Below are 18,937 nucleotides of genomic sequence, written 5' to 3'. Positions count from 1 at the left end.
TCGATGAGACAATTGATGTACAGGGACGATATGTTGCTAGTGTCATAATTGGGAAATTATCATCTGAAGAATGTACAAAAACCAATTGTTTTAACGGTTGAGCAATTACAAAAGGCAAATTTTCAAACAATTTCCCAATTATTTAATGACTCCATAAGTATTTTATGGCCAGAAAAAATATTTCATGAAAAAGTACTGTTGTATGTAACAGATGCTGTTCCGTACATGGTTAAATCTGGCGAAGCTCTTAAAGTATTTTACCCTAAATTAATTCATGTAACGTGCATGGCTCATTGACTACACAGAGTAGTTGAAGCCATAAGAGAAAAATATCAAAATGTCGATTGATTAATTTCAAATACTAAAAAGATATTTTTAAAAGCACCTTCACGTGTAAATACTTTCAAAGAAATGTATCCCAATTTGAGTTTACCCTCCACAACCTCCACAAATTAAATTCAAAGAAGGAGGGCCAGGAATAGATTTCGTTAGATCTAAATTTACAAATGTGTTGTCAAAAAATCGTGGATATTCTACATTGAAAAAAATCGATGATATAATCAACAGCGAGGTAACTGAATGTGGTGAAGACGAGGAACTGTCAGTTGAAGATTTATCAATTTTTAAATATGCCCCAATTGTATCTTGTGACGTGGAAAGAAGTTTTTCCAAGTACAACAGTATGCTTTGAGATAATCGTAGGAGTTTTCAATTCGAAAACTTGAAATCCATATTTGTTACTACATACTGGTACTCGTCCAATAATAATAATTAATAAATAATAATTTAATATAAATAGAAAATAGTAATACTTTAATTAATTTATAACACTTTTATACTTACACAATGTCATTAATTTTTTCATTTTTATACATAATATATTGTGAATTTGTAAAAACATTCATTTTGCATATTTTTTGCATATTCATGATATGAATCTGCATATTTTATAGATTTTTATTGCATATACATCCGGGCCCTACTTATAATATATCAAGTGACTGCATGAATAGTCTCTGGTATATTGTTCATTAAAGTGTTTTCTTCAGTTAAAATTTTGGATTTTTTTGATAACTGCCGAAATCTGTCTTTTTTTTCAACGACATTTTTAAATGTATTTATATTTCAACATCTTTTGTACAAGATACCACTTTAAATTTATTTTTAATATTTTCAACAATTTTAATACAATCATTTAACGGAAGATCTTGCTTTTCTTTGGTAACGGCTGTTTTTAGTATTCCATAATTTGAATAAATTAATATGTAGGACATAGTGTTAGGTATTAGCATATGAATTATATTTAAAAAACAAAGCTAAAATATGCATAAAAAATTAAAATGGTCCAAATTTGCAAAAAAATGCAACATACCAACATTAGTTTAAGATTTAAATTTGTAGCTTATCCAGCTACTTTTTGGACTGTTAAAAAATAATAAGGAAATGCATATAAATCCGGGCCCTGATTATTACATATTTATATGAATAGGAAATGTATCAGAATATGCCTAGAGATAGTTGCTAATTTTTTTAAAAGTTTGAATGTTGTGTATTTATTGTTATTTTGATTTTACAGGTATAGAGATGGGTTAGTACAGTCCAGTAAGCTGTATGTAAAGGCAAAAAATCATAAAACTTCAGATAATAATCTGAAGAAATCTAAATCACGGGAGGTGTATCAATATTGTAAGTACAATTCTATACTTATTTATATTATATAATTTTAATTTTTTTTGGTAATAACTTATTTATATGAATGGTGATTGGTGAATGTCTCAGAAAATGCCTAGAGAATGTTGCTAATTTTTTTAAAGTTTGGAAAGTAGTGTATTTTTAATTATTTTGATTTTTCAGGTATACAGATGGGTTAGTACAGTCCAGTAAGCTGTATGGAGAGGCGAAAAATCATTAAACTCCAGATAATAATCTGATGAAATCTACATCATGGCAGGTATATCAAGATTATAAGTAACATTCTATACTTATTTCTATTTAATAATTGATTTATGTTTGGTAGTAAATTGTTCATAAAAATGTGTTATTTTCCAGAATATCCCTAGAAAAAGTTGCTTTTTTTTTAAAGATGTTTGAATGTTGTGTATTTATAATTATTTCTACTTTCCAGGTATAGTGGAGGATTTGTGGTGTGCAATGGCAAAACATCATAAAACTTCAGATAATAACCTGAAGAAATCTAAATCACGGGAGGTGTATCAATATTGTAAGTACAATTCTATACTTATTTCTATTACATAATTTTAATTTTTGTTTGGTAATAACTTATTTATACGAATGAAGAATGTCTCAGAAAATGCCTAGAGGATGTTGCTAATTTTTTAAAAATTTGAAAGTAGTGTATTTATAATTATTTTGATTTTACAGGTATACAGATGGGTTGATACAGTCCAGTATGTGGTATGCAAGAGTGATTAATCATAAGACTCGAGATAACAACAAGATGAAACCTTTATCATGGCTGGTGTATCAAAATTGTAAGTAAAATGTTATGCATATTCTTATTATGTATTTATTTCTTTTTTAGGTTATTACTAGAGCCCGGGATTATATTATGCACTTAAAATGTACGAAATATGCATGCATTTATGCACTAATTTTCATTAAAATATGCAAAAAACGTGAATGAAAATGCATGTTAATTAAATTTTTTTAGTTTAAAAAAGTATATAGTTCATTAAATAATTAATATGGAACAAAAATATGTATGTAGTTGAAATAATTTAACTGTATTTTGTATAGCATTGCATTTTGAACATTCACTCATCTAAAAAAAAAAAGTCATGAACGAAAATCAATTAAAATAAATTTAGTATATTTTTATAACATTTCTAAGTCACCTGAAGAGTTACAGTTGACTACTAAAGACTTGGATATATTTTCAAATAAAAATGCAAGTCGGTTTTCAGTAAAGATATTCTTGAATCGAGAAAAACTTTGTTCTACATCCATTGAAGACATCGGGGCATACTTATAATTAGGGCCCGGATTTATATGCAAATGCATGTTCTTCTACAATTCACCTAGAATAATTTTGATTATAAATGTCGACGTTTCGTAATGTGTAGATTCTATGGTTCAATTTTTTTTTTGCATATTTTTGCATATTTGAATGAAAATGCATATTTATTGATAGTTGCATAAATGTTGCATATTCTACAATTCATAGAATTTACGTCTGTAAAGATACCTACTGTCGATTATAATTTATAAATAACACGTTATACATCGATAAGTTCATATGTCAATCGACATCATCGTTATCGACGGCCGACGAATGACGACAAATATTGGATTTTCTAATGGTAAATTTATTATTACCTAAACACGTTCACATTAGATAACAGTATAGTATACTGTACAATACGTATTGGGTAACACAGAATTTAGTTTTAGTATGGTCTTTATTTTGCGTAGGTAGTGTACAGTGTACGGAATATTTTGTTTAAAAAATCTAACTTGCGACTTTTATTTTTATATAATGCCTAAAGTAAATAATGCTTCCCGGTACGTAAATGAATATCCAAACATATTTAAAACAGACGGAAATATTTTATTTTGCAATTTTTGTTGTGTAAATGTATCATGTAACAGAAAGTTTCAAGTAGTACAACATTTACAAACTGCAAAACATATATCGAATCGCAGATTCAAAGAAGAAAAGACCACTCAACCTTTCATAAAAAAACATTTAATCAGGTCAGAACTAATAATCAAAATACAAACGAGTTTAACAAAGATTTATGTAATTTTATGGTGGCTAACGATAGTTCACTTTTTAAACTCCAATTAAAATCCTCAGTTTAAATTGTTTTTTGAAAAATATCTAAAACTCAAATTACCAGATGAATCTACCCTCCGAAAGAACTATTCCCCTTTTTGCTATGATGAAGTCTTATGTAAAATTAGGAATGAAATAGGGAACAGTCCAATTTGAGTTTCCATCGATGAGACAATTGATGTACAGGGACGATATGTTGCTAGTGTCATAATTGGGAAATTATCATCTGAAGAATGTACAAAACCAATTGTTTTAACGGTTGAGCAATTACAAAAGGCAAATTTTCAAACAATTTCCCAATTATTTAATGACTCCATAAGTATTTTATGGCCAGAAAAAATATTTCATGAAAAAGTACTGTTGTATGTAACAGATGCTGTTCCGTACATGGTTAAATCTGGCGAAGCTCTTAAAGTATTTTACCCTAAATTAATTCATGTAACGTGCATGGCTCATTGACTACACAGAGTAGTTGAAGCCATAAGAGAAAAATATCAAAATGTCGATTGATTAATTTCAAATACTAAAAAGATATTTTTAAAAGCACCTTCACGTGTAAATACTTTCAAAGAAATGTATCCCAATTTGAGTTTACCTCCACAACCTCCACAAATTAAATTCAAAGAAGGAGGGCCAGGAATAGATTTCGTTAGATCTAAATTTACAAATGTGTTGTCAAAAAATCGTGGATATTCTACATTGAAAAAAATCGATGATATAATCAACAGCGAGGTAACTGAATGTGGTGAAGACGAGGAACTGTCAGTTGAAGATTTATCAAGTTTTAAATATGCCCCAATTGTATCTTGTGACGTGGAAAGAAGTTTTTCCAAGTACAACAGTATGCTTTGAGATAATCGTAGGAGTTTTCAATTCGAAAACTTGAAATCCATATTTGTTACTACATACTGGTACTCGTCCAATAATAATAATTAATAAATAATAATTTAATATAAATAGAAAATAGTAATACTTTAATTAATTTATAACACTTTTATACTTACACAATGTCATTAATTTTTTTCATTTTTATACATAATATATTGTGAATTTGTAAAAACATTCATTTTGCATATTTTTTGCATATTCATGATATGAATCTGCATATTTTATAGATTTTTATTGCATATACATCCGGGCCCTACTTATAATATATCAAGTGACTGCATGAATAGTCTCTGGTATATTGTTCATTAAAGTGTTTTCTTCAGTTAAAATTTTGGATTTTTTTGATAACTGCCGAAATCTGTCTTTTTTTTCAACGACATTTTTAAATGTATTTATATTTCAACATCTTTTGTACAAGATACCACTTTAAATTTATTTTTAATATTTTCAACAATTTTAATACAATCATTTAACGGAAGATCTTGCTTTTCTTTGGTAACGGCTGTTTTTAGTATTCCATAATTTGAATAAATTAATATGTAGGACATAGTGTTAGGTATTAGCATATGAATTATATTTAAAAAACAAAGCTAAAATATGCATAAAAAATTAAAATGGTCCAAATTTGCAAAAAAATGCAACATACCAACATTAGTTTAAGATTTAAATTTGTAGCTTATCCAGCTACTTTTTGGACTGTTAAAAAATAATAAGGAAATGCATATAAATCCGGGCCCTGATTATTACATATTTATATGAATAGGAAATGTATCAGAATATGCCTAGAGATAGTTGCTAATTTTTTTAAAAGTTTGAATGTTGTGTATTTATTGTTATTTTGATTTTACAGGTATAGAGATGGGTTAGTACAGTCCAGTAAGCTGTATGTAAAGGCAAAAAATCATAAAACTTCAGATAATAATCTGAAGAAATCTAAATCACGGGAGGTGTATCAATATTGTAAGTACAATTCTATACTTATTTATATTATATAATTTTAATTTTGTTTGGTAATAACTTATTTATATGAATGGTGATTGGTGAATGTCTCAGAAAATGCCTAGAGAATGTTGCTAATTTTTTTAAAGTTTGGAAAGTAGTGTATTTTTAATTATTTTGATTTTTCAGGTATACAGATGGGTTAGTACAGTCCAGTAAGCTGTATGGAGAGGCGAAAAATCATTAAACTCCAGATAATAATCTGATGAAATCTACATCATGGCAGGTATATCAAGATTATAAGTAACATTCTATACTTATTTCTATTTAATAATTGATTTATGTTTGGTAGTAAATTGTTCATAAAAATGTGTTATTTTCCAGAATATCCCTAGAAAAAGTTGCTTTTTTTTTAAAGATGTTTGAATGTTGTGTATTTATAATTATTTCTACTTTCCAGGTATAGTGGAGGATTTGTGGTGTGCAATGGCAAAACATCATAAAACTTCAGATAATAACCTGAAGAAATCTAAATCACGGGAGGTGTATCAATATTGTAAGTACAATTCTATACTTATTTCTATTACATAATTTTAATTTTTGTTTGGTAATAACTTATTTATACGAATGAAGAATGTCTCAGAAAATGCCTAGAGGATGTTGCTAATTTTTTAAAAATTTGAAAGTAGTGTATTTATAATTATTTTGATTTTACAGGTATACAGATGGGTTGATACAGTCCAGTATGTGGTATGCAAGAGTGATTAATCATAAGACTCGAGATAACAACAAGATGAAACCTTTATCATGGCTGGTGTATCAAAATTGTAAGTAAAATGTTATGCATATTCTTATTATGTATTTATTTCTTTTTTAGGTTATTACTAGAGCCCGGGATTATATTATGCACTTAAAATGTACGAAATATGCATGCATTTATGCACTAATTTTCATTAAAATATGCAAAAAACGTGAATGAAAATGCATGTTAATTATTTTTTTTTAGTTTAAAAAAGTATATAGTTCATTAAATAATTAATATGGAACAAAAATATGTATGTAGTTGAAATAATTTAACTGTATTTTGTATAGCATTGCATTTTGAACATTCACTCATCTAAAAAAAAAAAGTCATGAACGAAAATCAATTAAAATAAATTTAGTATATTTTTATAACATTTCTAAGTCACGTGAAGAGTTACAGTTGACTACTAAAGACTTGGATATATTTTCAAATAAAAATGCAAGTCGGTTTTCAGTAAAGATATTCTTGAATCGAGAAAAACTTTGTTCTACATCCATTGAAGACATCGGGGCATACTTATAATTAGGGCCCGGATTTATATGCAAATGCATGTTCTTCTACAATTCACCTAGAATAATTTTGATTATAAATGTCGACGTTTCGTAATGTGTAGATTCTATGGTTCAATTTTTTTTTTGCATATTTTTGCATATTTGAATGAAAATGCATATTTATTGATAGTTGCATAAATGTTGCATATTCTACAATTCATAGAATTTACGTCTGTAAAGATACCTACTGTCGATTATAATTTATAAATAACACGTTATACATCGATAAGTTCATATGTCAATCGACATCATCGTTATCGACGGCCGACGAATGACGACAAATATTGGATTTTCTAATGGTAAATTTATTATTACCTAAACACGTTCACATTAGATAACAGTATAGTATACTGTACAATACGTATTGGGTAACACAGAATTTAGTTTTAGTATGGTCTTTATTTTGCGTAGGTAGTGTACAGTGTACGGAATATTTTGTTTAAAAAATCTAACTTGCGACTTTTATTTTTATATAATGCCTAAAGTAAATAATGCTTCCCGGTACGTAAATGAATATCCAAACATATTTAAAACAGACGGAAATATTTTATTTTGCAATTTTTGTTGTGTAAATGTATCATGTAACAGAAAGTTTCAAGTAGTACAACATTTACAAACTGCAAAACATATATCGAATCGCAGATTCAAAGAAGAAAAGACCACTCAACCTTTCATAAAAAAACATTTAATCAGGTCAGAACTAATAATCAAAATACAAACGAGTTTAACAAAGATTTATGTAATTTTATGGTGGCTAACGATAGTTCACTTTTTAAACTCCAATTAAAATCCTCAGTTTAAATTGTTTTTTGAAAAATATCTAAAACTCAAATTACCAGATGAATCTACCCTCCGAAAGAACTATTCCCCTTTTTGCTATGATGAAGTCTTATGTAAAATTAGGAATGAAATAGGGAACAGTCCAATTTGAGTTTCCATCGATGAGACAATTGATGTACAGGGACGATATGTTGCTAGTGTCATAATTGGGAAATTATCATCTGAAGAATGTACAAAACCAATTGTTTTAACGGTTGAGCAATTACAAAAGGCAAATTTTCAAACAATTTCCCAATTATTTAATGACTCCATAAGTATTTTATGGCCAGAAAAAATATTTCATGAAAAAGTACTGTTGTATGTAACAGATGCTGTTCCGTACATGGTTAAATCTGGCGAAGCTCTTAAAGTATTTTACCCTAAATTAATTCATGTAACGTGCATGGCTCATTGACTACACAGAGTAGTTGAAGCCATAAGAGAAAAATATCAAAATGTCGATTGATTAATTTCAAATACTAAAAAGATATTTTTAAAAGCACCTTCACGTGTAAATACTTTCAAAGAAATGTTTCCCAATTTGAGTTTACCTCCACAACCTCCACAAATTAAATTCAAAGAAGGAGGGCCAGGAATAGATTTCGTTAGATCTAAATTTACAAATGTGTTGTCAAAAAATCGTGGATATTCTACATTGAAAAAAATCGATGATATAATCAACAGCGAGGTAACTGAATGTGGTGAAGACGAGGAACTGTCAGTTGAAGATTTATCAAGTTTTAAATATGCCCCAATTGTATCTTGTGACGTGGAAAGAAGTTTTTCCAAGTACAACAGTATGCTTTGAGATAATCGTAGGAGTTTTCAATTCGAAAACTTGAAATCCATATTTGTTACTTCATACTGGTACTCGTCCAATAATAATAATTAATAAATAATAATTTAATATAAATAGAAAATAGTAATACTTTAATTAATTTATAACACTTTTATACTTACACAATGTCATTAATTTTTTTCATTTTTATACATAATATATTGTGAATTTGTAAAAACATTCATTTTGCATATTTTTTGCATATTCATGATATGAATCTGCATATTTTATAGATTTTTATTGCATATACATCCGGGCCCTACTTATAATATATCAAGTGACTGCATGAATAGTCTCTGGTATATTGTTCATTAAAGTGTTTTCTTCAGTTAAAATTTTGGATTTTTTTGATAACTGCCGAAATCTGTCTTTTTTTTCAACGACATTTTTAAATGTATTTATATTTCAACATCTTTTGTACAAGATACCACTTTAAATTTATTTTTAATATTTTCAACAATTTTAATACAATCATTTAACGGAAGATCTTGCTTTTCTTTGGTAACGGCTGTTTTTAGTATTCCATAATTTGAATAAATTAATATGTAGGACATAGTGTTAGGTATTAGCATATGCATTATATTTAAAAAACAAAGCTAAAATATGCATAAAAAATTAAAATGGTCCAAATTTGCAAAAAAATGCAACATACCAACATTAGTTTAAGATTTAAATTTGTAGCTTATCCAGCTACTTTTTGGACTGTTAAAAAATAATAAGGAAATGCATATAAATCCGGGCCCTGATTATTACATATTTATATGAATAGGAAATGTATCAGAATATGCCTAGAGATAGTTGCTAATTTTTTTAAAAGTTTGAATGTTGTGTATTTATTGTTATTTTGATTTTACAGGTATAGAGATGGGTTAGTACAGTCCAGTAAGCTGTATGTAAAGGCAAAAAATCATAAAACTTCAGATAATAATCTGAAGAAATCTAAATCACGGGAGGTGTATCAATATTGTAAGTACAATTCTATACTTATTTATATTATATAATTTTAATTTTGTTTGGTAATAACTTATTTATATGAATGGTGATTGGTGAATGTCTCAGAAAATGCCTAGAGAATGTTGCTAATTTTTTTAAAGTTTGGAAAGTAGTGTATTTTTAATTATTTTGATTTTACAGGTATACAGATGGGTTAGTACAGTCCAGTAAGCTGTATGGAGAGGCGAAAAATCATTAAACTCCAGATAATAATCTGATGAAATCTACATCATGGCAGGTATATCAAGATTATAAGTAACATTCTATACTTATTTCTATTTAATAATTGATTTATGTTTGGTAGTAAATTGTTCATAAAAATGTGTTATTTTCCAGAATATCCCTAGAAAAAGTTGCTTTTTTTTTAAAGATGTTTGAATGTTGTGTATTTATAATTATTTCTACTTTCCAGGTATAATGGAGGATTTGTGGTGTGCAATGGCAAAACATCATAAAACTTCAGATAATAACCTGAAGAAATCTAAATCACGGGAGGTGTATCAATATTGTAAGTACAATTCTATACTTATTTCTATTACATAATTTTAATTTTTGTTTGGTAATAACTTATTTATACGAATGAAGAATGTCTCAGAAAATGCCTAGAGGATGTTGCTAATTTTTTAAAAATTTGAAAGTAGTGTATTTATAATTATTTTGATTTTACAGGTATACAGATGGGTTGATACAGTCCAGTATGTGGTATGCAAGAGTGATTAATCATAAGACTCGAGATAACAACAAGATGAAACCTTTATCATGGCTGGTGTATCAAAATTGTAAGTAAAATGTTATGCATATTCTTATTATGTATTTATTTCTTTTTTAGGTTATTACTAGAGCCCGGGATTATATTATGCACTTAAAATGTACGAAATATGCATGCATTTATGCACTAATTTTCATTAAAATATGCAAAAAACGTGAATGAAAATGCATGTTAATTAAATTTTTTTAGTTTAAAAAAGTATATAGTTCATTAAATAATTAATATGGAACAAAAATATGTATGTAGTTGAAATAATTTAACTGTATTTTGTATAGCATTGCATTTTGAACATTCACTCATCTAAAAAAAAAAAGTCATGAACGAAAATCAATTAAAATAAATTTAGTATATTTTTATAACATTTCTAAGTCACCTGAAGAGTTACAGTTGACTACTAAAGACTTGGATATATTTTCAAATAAAAATGCAAGTCGGTTTTCAGTAAAGATATTCTTGAATCGAGAAAAACTTTGTTCTACATCCATTGAAGACATCGGGGCATACTTATAATTAGGGCCCGGATTTATATGCAAATGCATGTTCTTCTACAATTCACCTAGAATAATTTTGATTATAAATGTCGACGTTTCGTAATGTGTAGATTCTATGGTTCAATTTTTTTTTTGCATATTTTTGCATATTTGAATGAAAATGCATATTTATTGATAGTTGCATAAATGTTGCATATTCTACAATTCATAGAATTTACGTCTGTAAAGATACCTACTGTCGATTATAATTTATAAATAACACGTTATACATCGATAAGTTCATATGTCAATCGACATCATCGTTATCGACGGCCGACGAATGACGACAAATATTGGATTTTCTAATGGTAAATTTATTATTACCTAAACACGTTCACATTAGATAACAGTATAGTATACTGTACAATACGTATTGGGTAACACAGAATTTAGTTTTAGTATGGTCTTTATTTTGCGTAGGTAGTGTACAGTGTACGGAATATTTTGTTTAAAAAATCTAACTTGCGACTTTTATTTTTATATAATGCCTAAAGTAAATAATGCTTCCCGGTACGTAAATGAATATCCAAACATATTTAAAACAGACGGAAATATTTTATTTTGCAATTTTTGTTGTGTAAATGTATCATGTAACAGAAAGTTTCAAGTAATACAACATTTACAAACTGCAAAACATATATCGAATCGCAGATTCAAAGAAGAAAAGACCACTCAACCTTTCATAAAAAAACATTTAATCAGGTCAGAACTAATAATCAAAATACAAACGAGTTTAACAAAGATTTATGTAATTTTATGGTGGCTAACGATAGTTCACTTTTTAAACTCCAATTAAAATCCTCAGTTTAAATTGTTTTTTGAAAAATATCTAAAACTCAAATTACCAGATGAATCTACCCTCCGAAAGAACTATTCCCCTTTTTGCTATGATGAAGTCTTATGTAAAATTAGGAATGAAATAGGGAACAGTCCAATTTGAGTTTCCATCGATGAGACAATTGATGTACAGGGACGATATGTTGCTAGTGTCATAATTGGGAAATTATCATCTGAAGAATGTACAAAACCAATTGTTTTAACGGTTGAGCAATTACAAAAGGCAAATTTTCAAACAATTTCCCAATTATTTAATGACTCCATAAGTATTTTATGGCCAGAAAAAATATTTCATGAAAAAGTACTGTTGTATGTAACAGATGCTGTTCCGTACATGGTTAAATCTGGCGAAGCTCTTAAAGTATTTTACCCTAAATTAATTCATGTAACGTGCATGGCTCATTGACTACACAGAGTAGTTGAAGCCATAAGAGAAAAATATCAAAATGTCGATTGATTAATTTCAAATACTAAAAAGATATTTTTAAAAGCACCTTCACGTGTAAATACTTTCAAAGAAATGTTTCCCAATTTGAGTTTACCTCCACAACCTCCACAAATTAAATTCAAAGAAGGAGGGCCAGGAATAGATTTCGTTAGATCTAAATTTACAAATGTGTTGTCAAAAAATCGTGGATATTCTACATTGAAAAAAATCGATGATATAATCAACAGCGAGGTAACTGAATGTGGTGAAGACGAGGAACTGTCAGTTGAAGATTTATCAAGTTTTAAATATGCCCCAATTGTATCTTGTGACGTGGAAAGAAGTTTTTCCAAGTACAACAGTATGCTTTGAGATAATCGTAGGAGTTTTCAATTCGAAAACTTGAAATCCATATTTGTTACTTCATACTGGTACTCGTCCAATAATAATAATTAATAAATAATAATTTAATATAAATAGAAAATAGTAATACTTTAATTAATTTATAACACTTTTATACTTACACAATGTCATTAATTTTTTTCATTTTTATACATAATATATTGTGAATTTGTAAAAACATTCATTTTGCATATTTTTTGCATATTCATGATATGAATCTGCATATTTTATAGATTTTTATTGCATATACATCCGGGCCCTACTTATAATATATCAAGTGACTGCATGAATAGTCTCTGGTATATTGTTCATTAAAGTGTTTTCTTCAGTTAAAATTTTGGATTTTTTTGATAACTGCCGAAATCTGTCTTTTTTTTCAACGACATTTTTAAATGTATTTATATTTCAACATCTTTTGTACAAGATACCACTTTAAATTTATTTTTAATATTTTCAACAATTTTAATACAATCATTTAACGGAAGATCTTGCTTTTCTTTGGTAACGGCTGTTTTTAGTATTCCATAATTTGAATAAATTAATATGTAGGACATAGTGTTAGGTATTAGCATATGCATTATATTTAAAAAACAAAGCTAAAATATGCATAAAAAATTAAAATGGTCCAAATTTGCAAAAAAATGCAACATACCAACATTAGTTTAAGATTTAAATTTGTAGCTTATCCAGCTACTTTTTGGACTGTTAAAAAATAATAAGGAAATGCATATAAATCCGGGCCCTGATTATTACATATTTATATGAATAGGAAATGTATCAGAATATGCCTAGAGATAGTTGCTAATTTTTTTAAAAGTTTGAATGTTGTGTATTTATTGTTATTTTGATTTTACAGGTATAGAGATGGGTTAGTACAGTCCAGTAAGCTGTATGTAAAGGCAAAAAATCATAAAACTTCAGATAATAATCTGAAGAAATCTAAATCACGGGAGGTGTATCAATATTGTAAGTACAATTCTATACTTATTTATATTATATAATTTTAATTTTGTTTGGTAATAACTTATTTATATGAATGGTGATTGGTGAATGTCTCAGAAAATGCCTAGAGAATGTTGCTAATTTTTTTAAAGTTTGGAAAGTAGTGTATTTTTAATTATTTTGATTTTACAGGTATACAGATGGGTTAGTACAGTCCAGTAAGCTGTATGGAGAGGCGAAAAATCATTAAACTCCAGATAATAATCTGATGAAATCTACATCATGGCAGGTATATCAAGATTATAAGTAACATTCTATACTTATTTCTATTTAATAATTGATTTATGTTTGGTAGTAAATTGTTCATAAAAATGTGTTATTTTCCAGAATATCCCTAGAAAAAGTTGCTTTTTTTTTAAAGATGTTTGAATGTTGTGTATTTATAATTATTTCTACTTTCCAGGTATAATGGAGGATTTGTGGTGTGCAATGGCAAAACATCATAAAACTTCAGATAATAACCTGAAGAAATCTAAATCACGGGAGGTGTATCAATATTGTAAGTACAATTCTATACTTATTTCTATTACATAATTTTAATTTTTGTTTGGTAATAACTTATTTATACGAATGAAGAATGTCTCAGAAAATGCCTAGAGGATGTTGCTAATTTTTTAAAAATTTGAAAGTAGTGTATTTATAATTATTTTGATTTTACAGGTATACAGATGGGTTGATACAGTCCAGTATGTGGTATGCAAGAGTGATTAATCATAAGACTCGAGATAACAACAAGATGAAACCTTTATCATGGCTGGTGTATCAAAATTGTAAGTAAAATGTTATGCATATTCTTATTATGTATTTATTTCTTTTTTAGGTTATTACTAGAGCCCGGGATTATATTATGCACTTAAAATGTACGAAATATGCATGCATTTATGCACTAATTTTCATTAAAATATGCAAAAAACGTGAATGAAAATGCATGTTAATTAAATTTTTTTAGTTTAAAAAAGTATATAGTTCATTAAATAATTAATATGGAACAAAAATATGTATGTAGTTGAAATAATTTAACTGTATTTTGTATAGCATTGCATTTTGAACATTCACTCATCTAAAAAAAAAAAGTCATGAACGAAAATCAATTAAAATAAATTTAGTATATTTTTATAACATTTCTAAGTCACCTGAAGAGTTACAGTTGACTACTAAAGACTTGGATATATTTTCAAATAAAAATGCAAGTCGGTTTTCAGTAAAGATATTCTTGAATCGAGAAAAACTTTGTTCTACATCCATTGAAGACATCGGGGCATACTTATAATTAGGGCCCGGATTTATATGCAAATGCATGTTCTTCTACAATTCACCTAGAATAATTTTGATTATAAATGTCGACGTTTCGTAATGTGTAGATTCTATGGTTCAATTTTTTTTTTGCATATTTTTGCATATTTGAATGAAAATGCATATTTATTGATAGTTGCATAAATGTTGCATATTCTACAATTCATAGAATTTACGTCTGTAAAGATACCTACTGTCGATTATAATTTATAAATAACACGTTATACATCGATAAGTTCATATGTCAATCGACATCATCGTTATCGACGGCCGACGAATGACGACAAATATTGGATTTTCTAATGGTAAATTTATTATTACCTAAACACGTTCACATTAGATAACAGTATAGTATACTGTACAATACGTATTGGGTAACACAGAATTTAGTTTTAGTATGGTCTTTATTTTGCGTAGGTAGTGTACAGTGTACGGAATATTTTGTTTAAAAAATCTAACTTGCGACTTTTATTTTTATATAATGCCTAAAGTAAATAATGCTTCCCGGTACGTAAATGAATATCCAAACATATTTAAAACAGACGGAAATATTTTATTTTGCAATTTTTGTTGTGTAAATGTATCATGTAACAGAAAGTTTCAAGTAGTACAACATTTACAAACTGCAAAACATATATCGAATCGCAGATTCAAAGAAGAAAAGACCACTCAACCTTTCATAAAAAAACATTTAATCAGGTCAGAACTAATAATCAAAATACAAACGAGTTTAACAAAGATTTATGTAATTTTATGGTGGCTAACGATAGTTCACTTTTTAAACTCCAATTAAAATCCTCAGTTTAAATTGTTTTTTGAAAAATATCTAAAACTCAAATTACCAGATGAATCTACCCTCCGAAAGAACTATTCCCCTTTTTGCTATGATGAAGTCTTATGTAAAATTAGGAATGAAATAGGGAACAGTCCAATTTGAGTTTCCATCGATGAGACAATTGATGTACAGGGACGATATGTTGCTAGTGTCATAATTGGGAAATTATCATCTGAAGAATGTACAAAACCAATTGTTTTAACGGTTGAGCAATTACAAAAGGCAAATTTTCAAACAATTTCCCAATTATTTAATGACTCCATAAGTATTTTATGGCCAGAAAAAATATTTCATGAAAAAGTACTGTTGTATGTAACAGATGCTGTTCCGTACATGGTTAAATCTGGCGAAGCTCTTAAAGTATTTTACCCTAAATTAATTCATGTAACGTGCATGGCTCATTGACTACACAGAGTAGTTGAAGCCATAAGAGAAAAATATCAAAATGTCGATTGATTAATTTCAAATACTAAAAAGATATTTTTAAAAGCACCTTCACGTGTAAATACTTTCAAAGAAATGTTTCCCAATTTGAGTTTACCTCCACAACCTCCACAAATTAAATTCAAAGAAGGAGGGCCAGGAATAGATTTCGTTAGATCTAAATTTACAAATGTGTTGTCAAAAAATCGTGGATATTCTACATTGAAAAAAATCGATGATATAATCAACAGCGAGGTAACTGAATGTGGTGAAGACGAGGAACTGTCAGTTGAAGATTTATCAAGTTTTAAATATGCCCCAATTGTATCTTGTGACGTGGAAAGAAGTTTTTCCAAGTACAACAGTATGCTTTGAGATAATCGTAGGAGTTTTCAATTCGAAAACTTGAAATCCATATTTGTTACTTCATACTGGTACTCGTCCAATAATAATAATTAATAAATAATAATTTAATATAAATAGAAAATAGTAATACTTTAATTAATTTATAACACTTTTATACTTACACAATGTCATTAATTTTTTTCATTTTTATACATAATATATTGTGAATTTGTAAAAACATTCATTTTGCATATTTTTTGCATATTCATGATATGAATCTGCATATTTTATAGATTTTTATTGCATATACATCCGGGCCCTACTTATAATATATCAAGTGACTGCATGAATAGTCTCTGGTATATTGTTCATTAAAGTGTTTTCTTCAGTTAAAATTTTGGATTTTTTTGATAACTGCCGAAATCTGTCTTTTTTTTCAACGACATTTTTAAATGTATTTATATTTCAACATCTTTTGTACAAGATACCACTTTAAATTTATTTTTAATATTTTCAACAATTTTAATACAATCATTTAACGGAAGATCTTGCTTTTCTTTGGTAACGGCTGTTTTTAGTATTCCATAATTTGAATAAATTAATATGTAGGACATAGTGTTAGGTATTAGCATATGCATTATATTTAAAAAACAAAGCTAAAATATGCATAAAAAATTAAAATGGTCCAAATTTGCAAAAAAATGCAACATACCAACATTAGTTTAAGATTTAAATTTGTAGCTTATCCAGCTACTTTTTGGACTGTTAAAAAATAATAAGGAAATGCATATAAATCCGGGCCCTGATTATTACATATTTATATGAATAGGAAATGTATCAGAATATGCCTAGAGATAGTTGCTAATTTTTTTAAAAGTTTGAATGTTGTGTATTTATTGTTATTTTGATTTTACAGGTATAGAGATGGGTTAGTACAGTCCAGTAAGCTGTATGTAAAGGCAAAAAATCATAAAACTTCAGATAATAATCTGAAGAAATCTAAATCACGGGAGGTGTATCAATATTGTAAGTACAATTCTATACTTATTTATATTATATAATTTTAATTTTGTTTGGTAATAACTTATTTATATGAATGGTGATTGGTGAATGTCTCAGAAAATGCCTAGAGAATGTTGCTAATTTTTTTAAAGTTTGGAAAGTAGTGTATTTTTAATTATTTTGATTTTACAGGTATACAGATGGGTTAGTACAGTCCAGTAAGCTGTATGGAGAGGCGAAAAATCATTAAACTCCAGATAATAATCTGATGAAATCTACATCATGGCAGGTATATCAAGATTATAAGTAACATTCTATACTTATTTCTATTTAATAATTGATTTATGTTTGGTAGTAAATTGTTCATAAAAATGTGTTATTTTCCAGAATATCCCTAGAAAAAGTTGCTTTTTTTTTAAAGATGTTTGAATGTTGTGTATTTATAATTATTTCTACTTTCCAGGTATAATGGAGGATTTGTGGTGTGCAATGGCAAAACATCATAAAACTTCAGATAATAACCTGAAGAAATCTAAATCACGGGAGGTGTATCAATATTGTAAGTACAATTCTATACTTATTTCTATTACATAATTTTAATTTTTGTTTGGTAATAACTTATTTATACGAATGAAGAATGTCTCAGAAAATGCCTAGAGGATGTTGCTAATTTTTTAAAAATTTGAAAGTAGTGTATTTATAATTATTTTGATTTTACAGGTATACAGATGGGTTGATACAGTCCAGTATGTGGTATGCAAGAGTGATTAATCATAAGACTCGAGATAACAACAAGATGAAACCTTTATCATGGCTGGTGTATCAAAATTGTAAGTAAAATGTTATGCATATTCTTATTATGTATTTATTTCTTTTTTAGGTTATTACTAGAGCCCGGGATTATATTATGCACTTAAAATGTACGAAATATGCATGCATTTATGCACTAATTTTCATTAAAATATGCAAAAAACGTGAATGAAAATGCATGTTAATTAAATTTTTTTAGTTTAAAAAAGTATATAGTTCATTAAATAATTAATATGGAACAAAAATATGTATGTAGTTGAAATAATTTAACTGTATTTTGTATAGCATTGCATTTTGAACATTCACTCATCTAAAAAAAAAAAGTCATGAACGAAAATCAATTAAAATAAATTTAGTATATTTTTATAACATTTCTAAGTCACCTGAAGAGTTACAGTTGACTACTAAAGACTTGGATATATTTTCAAATAAAAATGCAAGTCGGTTTTCAGTAAAGATATTCTTGAATCGAGAAAAACTTTGTTCTACATCCATTGAAGACATCGGGGCATACTTATAATTAGGGCCCGGATTTATATGCAAATGCATGTTCTTCTACAATTCACCTAGAATAATTTTGATTATAAATGTCGACGTTTCGTAATGTGTAGATTCTATGGTTCAATTTTTTTT

General features: G+C 27.6%; 4 long non-coding RNA genes across 4 annotated transcripts; all 4 read left to right on the top strand.

Moving 5' to 3' along the window:
- The first annotated feature begins 2,394 nt into the window (after window positions 1-2,394).
- LOC132933960 (uncharacterized) lies at window positions 2,395-5,906 on the top strand. The gene is made up of 3 exons (XR_009662965.1): window positions 2,395-2,492; window positions 5,535-5,644; window positions 5,813-5,906. It is a non-coding gene; the product is annotated as an uncharacterized LOC132933960 (long non-coding RNA).
- A 446-nt stretch (window positions 5,907-6,352) lies between these two features.
- LOC132934674 (uncharacterized) lies at window positions 6,353-9,864 on the top strand. Its single transcript, XR_009663057.1, has 3 exons — window positions 6,353-6,450; window positions 9,493-9,602; window positions 9,771-9,864. It is a non-coding gene; the product is annotated as an uncharacterized LOC132934674 (long non-coding RNA).
- Window positions 9,865-10,310: 446 nt separating this feature from the next.
- On the top strand, window positions 10,311-13,813 carry LOC132934676 (uncharacterized). Its single transcript, XR_009663058.1, has 3 exons — window positions 10,311-10,408; window positions 13,451-13,560; window positions 13,729-13,813. It is a non-coding gene; the product is annotated as an uncharacterized LOC132934676 (long non-coding RNA).
- Window positions 13,814-14,268: 455 nt separating this feature from the next.
- On the top strand, window positions 14,269-17,771 carry LOC132948862 (uncharacterized). The gene is made up of 3 exons (XR_009665054.1): window positions 14,269-14,366; window positions 17,409-17,518; window positions 17,687-17,771. It is a non-coding gene; the product is annotated as an uncharacterized LOC132948862 (long non-coding RNA).
- The last annotated feature ends 1,166 nt before the right edge of the window (window positions 17,772-18,937 follow it).

This window comes from Metopolophium dirhodum, chromosome 1 (genome assembly GCF_019925205.1).
Source record: "Metopolophium dirhodum isolate CAU chromosome 1, ASM1992520v1, whole genome shotgun sequence".
Classification (NCBI taxonomy): Eukaryota; Metazoa; Arthropoda; class Insecta; order Hemiptera; family Aphididae; genus Metopolophium; species Metopolophium dirhodum.
This window is presented reverse-complemented; position numbering and strand designations above follow the sequence as displayed.